This window comes from Lissotriton vulgaris, chromosome 3_1, assembly GCF_964263255.1.
Source record: "Lissotriton vulgaris chromosome 3_1, aLisVul1.2, whole genome shotgun sequence".
In the NCBI taxonomy this organism is placed as follows: Eukaryota; Metazoa; Chordata; class Amphibia; order Caudata; family Salamandridae; genus Lissotriton; species Lissotriton vulgaris.
The window spans coordinates 1,460,851,203-1,460,857,202 of record NC_141689.1 but is presented as its reverse complement, the minus strand read 5'-3'; positions in this window follow the sequence as shown (position 1 = coordinate 1,460,857,202).

Below are 6,000 nucleotides of genomic sequence, written 5' to 3'. Positions count from 1 at the left end.
TGCCTTTGCTTCCAAATGGGTGGAATTTGACCAGCAAGCCCTCAAGGCATCTCACCATCCAATACTTACATGTAATGTGGTGAGGTGGGCATCTCACGCAGTGGTTTGCCGCTTCCCTGAAACAACACACTGCAATCACATTGACACGACTACGACTTCACTGGGAGGGAGATATGCACCGCCCACTCACGGACCCTGAATGGGCCTCAGTGCTGGTAGGCCCTGTACATATCCCCAGGAATGTGTGCCTACGCCAGATATTGTAGTACTACATTACGCATAGGGCATATCTCACATCTGCTAAAATTAACCAATACTTTGGCTGTGTAGACGCCGCTGAGCCCTGCTTCTGCCTTATTGATGCAGACCTGTTGGATATGTTGTGGGAAGGCCCCAGATACAGAGATACTGGTGAGAAGTACCAGACACCCTTTCCCAATACACGGATCGTACCTTTCTCTTTGAATGAAAGACCTATATCCTACACCTTTATTGTAGAAGCCCAAAAACATAAAGTGACTTCTCAGTTCCTAGATTTAGGATTCGTGGTGGCTAAAAGGTTGATCACATCCGTAACCTACCATGGCATTGGACCAAGTCCTTACATTCGATGAGGAGGCAGTTTTGGAGATACTAGCAGGACCTTATCTGTTGGGAGAAACAACAGTTAACTAAGTCCTTAACCAAGGGGAAGGGATACCCTGATAGGAAAACACATGTAAAAGCCATCCTACATGGTGCCATCCTTACGGGTGAACACTGCCCGAGGTGTCTACTAGTGACAAACAAACCTCTTACTTTCTTAGAAGAACCCTAGTTTGAAAAGGATTGGGCATTGATTGCATGGAAATGCTCCAGAGATTGGTTAGTGTTAATCATAGCAACAGCACAGAAGATTGCAGATACCCTCCTTGTCCAGATACAGAGCAGTGAACAGGGGTTGAAGGTGAGTGTGGTCTTTACCACATTTCAGAAAAAGCATGAAGAGACAAACAAAGAAATCAGAGAGTATAAGGATTACCTTCTTCAATTCAAAATCTCTAAACTACAGAAGGACTTGAAAAAATTCTCAAAAGACAAGATTTACCCAAATACTACAGACGAATATGTGGAAAAACATGTAGGAAATGAAGAAAGGACAAATGGGAGGACGTAGAAGTTCAGACTCTATGAGCTCAAATAGTTATGGCAGTGAGTTTGATAACAGACCAAGGAGAAGGGGTAGAGGCCGAGGTAGAGGACAGTACCAGGGCCTTGGACCCAACTATAACCCGATGTACCAGATCTACCCAGGACATAATTTGGGTGGCCTCAGAGGTACCAACCATACCCACCTATGCAGGGTCCCAACAACAACCAAAACTTTCCTCAGACACCAGGCCCCCCTTTTTAGGCAGAGGCAGGGGTCATGGAAAGGGAAAGCAAAGAGGGGCATTGGGGGTACAGTGGGAAAATGTCAACCAGAGGGTGACAAGGAGATTGGCATGGGATCCCTCGCCGGGTACCAGCCGGGAGGGAATCTAGTGATGAACCTCACAAACATCCAACTTACAGCTTTCCAAGATACTTTGCTAAATAAGGGACTGGGGTTTGTCCCTACTAACACCTTGGACAACTTCAGATTGCATCAGGAACTATTTGAATTATTCAGGTTAGTGAGACTCAAAGTCTTCTTTGAGGGCCAGGAAGAAAGATTTGAGAATAAAGGTGACACCAACTTTCGCCCAAAATCTACTTTCACTCCAATTAGCTCCTCACTCCCACTAAAAGTCATCACGTTTGAGAGAGCAGTGATCCCTGACATAGAAGAGCTGGAGAAAACACAGACCCATCTCTTTAGGAACATCACAAAGTCATAAAAGGAGACCCTGAATGAACTAAAAAATGATCATGAGTTGGTTTTCAAGCGCATAGATAAGGGTGGGGCTACAGTAATCCAGACCAAAAATAAAGATCCTAAACCTGATTTAAAAAGAAATTTCCACCTTAATAGAGGAAGTGCTGAGCAACAACTGGATCTCATAACATGAGGCCAGTTTTTGCAGCACAAAAAATCCAATCACACCTTTATTCTATACACTACCGAAAGTGAACAAGGCCACAGGACCTCCTCCGGGCAGACCCATTGTTGCTGCCATAGGCTCTATTCTTGAACCTCTGTCACAATTTTGTGATTTCTTTTTTAAGCCTCTGGTCCAAAGTAGAGCCGCTTACCCCAAGGACAATACAGAGGTTCTCAACCTCCTCAGTGATATGGACTTTAACGCTGATGAGGAATATTTGGTGGGATTAGACATAGAATCCCTGTACACCAATATCCTTCAACTGGAAACCCTAAGGGTTATGGAGGAGATACTCTTTGAACAGGATTGGCAGGATAGTCAGTACCAGACCCCCAGGCTCTTTATTTTACGTGTGGCTGAGATAGCACTCACAAAGAACTTCTTCGAGTACAGGGGAACTCATAACTTACATACCCCTGGTACATCAATGGGGAGTGCTTTCGCGCCAAGCCTGGCGCGGCTCCATGTTGTGGCCTTTGAGCAGAAACAAATATTTGATGCAGGCAACCCTTGGACACGTAACATCTGTGTCTGGAAACACTTCATTGATGATGTTCTCCTTATATGGAAAGGGAACAAATATTGCATGACAGGCGAACATTATTCTGCATTTTACCTTTACTATCACTGAGGAGAGCCTAATTTTTTCGCATGAAGGGAAATTATTGACTAAAGTCCACCCATGGACAAAAATTGTCTGCTTTAGTTTGGGAGCTTTCACCCCAAATCCCTCAGGGGAAATCTCCCAGTGGCGCAGTTCCTACGCCTTCATAGAAACTGTTCAGAACAAGAGAATTTCAGGGAAGAAGCTGCCCTGAACAACAGAGGTTACCTGGGGCAAGTGGTATGTAGGGTACAAACGAGAGCATGGAACTGCCAGAGGGATGCTCTTTTGGAGAAAGTAGAGAGACCGAGAGGAAGAACACTATATGTGTCACTATATTTAACATAGTCCCTACAGCAATAAAACGTATCATCTTGAGACAGTGGCGGATACTTAATTTCAGCGGCCACCACCTCGAGAAACCACTGTTTTCCTTCAGACGAGGCTCAAATATCAGGGATCATTTGGTCCACTCTAGATTGCACACCAGCCCTTGGGGGTCTGCTCATGGAGCTTGGGATCTCCCACCAGTCACAGGCCACACAAGATGTGGCTCATGTGATGGAATGTAGGTTGATAACTAACAGCAAGAATGTTGACGTGGGCCTCAAGTACCCGTGGGAACAGAGAGTGCACAACAATTGCAACTCCAGTAATGTAATCTACATGATCAGGTGCCCTTGTAGTCTGATCTACGTGGGTATGACGTCAAAGTGAGAATAATGGAGCACAGGAGTAACATACGCTGTGCTAGGGCCACTACAAGTCTTACATTACATTACGTTGAGAAGGGCCATACTGTTGAAGATATTTATTAGACCGCGTTGGATAAACCTTTCATCTCACCCAACATGAGGGACCCCTCACATGCCCTGTTCTTATATAAACAGAAGTGGGTCTACAGGTTCCACAGTCATGAGACAGGGCTAAATGACGACATCCCATGGATGGCCCTCTGTAGGCCATATGAGTCTAGAGCCACCTAGCCACTTATCCTAGCAACAGCCCTCTTTCTCTAATGTCCTTCAGTGCTAGCTGTCTCCCCTCCTATGAATAGCCTACCCATATGCTTGCTTTTGGTAATAACATCACTCTGTATACACCAGAGTACTGCGATCTGGTTTCTCTGTGCCACGCTGCTACCCGACATTGACACTGTCGCTTCCTAGCAGCGCGAGGATTGTTTGGAAATTGATCCCTTAGTGTATGTCCTTCCTGTCTTCTAGGGCACACCATATTTTTCAAACATTGTTTTCTGCACTGCAATTTAGCCAATGTCACCTTTTAGATTCAGATTTTAGATATAATAACATAGACATTCTTATCCTATCTCTTATCCTACTTCACATTTCTCTAATTCACTCAGGAAGGCATAACATAACATGGTACGTTGTTTAGCGGTCTAGTTGAGTGAACCTTGAGCATGATTTTCTACGTGGTACATTCGTCACATGAACCCCACGTGACGGGAAGCGAATGTATATTTATGGACACCGATCCCTCACGGGTCAGTGTACCTACACGGCACCCGCAGAGAATGATTTGGGGGCGGCACACTGGGGGACACGAGCAGCCGCTCTCTGCGTTTGCTAATGAAATCAGTTGATGGAATGGCTTTAACTTGTACCAATCAACCTCAGTACTATTGAATACTCACATGTTTGTAGTGGACAAAGGTGTCCCAGAATTGTGTATACTTTGGAGGTATTAGCACTTACCCTTAAACCATTTCTCCTCACAGAGTGCGACTACAGGGTGTCGCCCTCTACTCCGGTGCCTTTTCTAGAACTCATCATAATAAACTCTGTAAGGTGTGCTGAGTGAAGAGACTTGTATTAACCTAAGAGATCACATTCAATGATAAAACAATGAGGGGCACGTAGTGCCACCACACCTTATTTTTACAGATTTATTATCCATACCACGGATATTTGAGCATAGCATGTCTTGGATATCAGTTACTCACAATTAGTGGTCTTAATATAAATATAAAAAAGAGAGGGCCATGGTTTGCCCAGTTGCTAGGGTGTGTTATTAATGAATTATTAAACACCCTAGTAGCACCAATTGGGTTGCTTTTATGAAGTTAGCACGTAGAGCACTATGTTTTCACTTACATTATTTTATTTGTGTATATATCACTTTACAGAATGCTATCACTGTTTTCATTTTTTCCACTTACAGTTATCATCTGATGAGTAAGTGTACTGGACTGCTCCAGACTTACAGGTCGAGTAATATTTAGTACAGTGTTAATACCAATGGGGATTTATATCAATGGGGAAAAGTAGCATAGGGATCCCGTTTGTCCTGACGAATGTCGATAGAGAGACCGAATCCGGCAGAAACATGTTGACCTCTATGCAGAATGGAGGGGTGGTGAGTGCATAATTCACTCACGCCACCACCATCTGAGGGTATCTCTTATACCCTTTTTTTTATATACCTGACTAGGGAATCTAGGAATGAAAATGTTATAACGATATCTCTTAGTAAGTTTTAGCATTTTTTGTCTGCACCTATATAGGATCCTTTTCTTTTTCCTGTTTCTAATTGTTTGTATTGTCTACCCCTCCCTTTTGCTCCCCCGCCTCTAGCGTTGGTCTGCGCAGAAGCGTTCAGTAGCAGCCCTATGATTAGGCATGCCACAACTTGTTGTGGGTGAGGGCAGTTTTAACACAGTGACTTTATAACTTCATATATTTGTAAAATTATGATACTTGTATTCACCTTACTTCCTTTTGTGTATATATAAGAGGATGATCACCAGGAGATGGAAGACTCTTGAACACACGTACATATTAGTGTGGAGGTGTTCCATGCTGACATGGGCTAAAACAGAGAGTCCTGCACTATGCCGAGAGGACGCCCTGGGTATTTGCCAGACCTCATTTGCTACAAGTTGGGATGTGGTGTTGGCCGAGCTGCAAAACAATTAACAGCGCTGATATACATGTTCTGGCCTCGACCAAAAACAATGCCTTGGAACACATTGAGTGGGGGATAGACAATGAAGAGGATGTGGGTCTTTGATAATGGCCAGCGACACGTTTGTGCATTCCCCAATGTTACCCCTTGGACACACACCGAACTCCTCCTTATACATGATAGCAAAGGGAATACATTGAGTAAGAGGTCCAGGGAGTGCTCAAGTTTTATTACACAATCATCACTTATGTTATTTGTTGCCCGGTTTCATTATTATCCACCTCCCCAGTTAACAGACCATTACATAGGAGGCTATTACAGAGTCAATACACATTATGTATTCAAGCACTGCAGATCTACAATTGTCATCAATGATTGATTACTGAGACACTTACACACACAGCG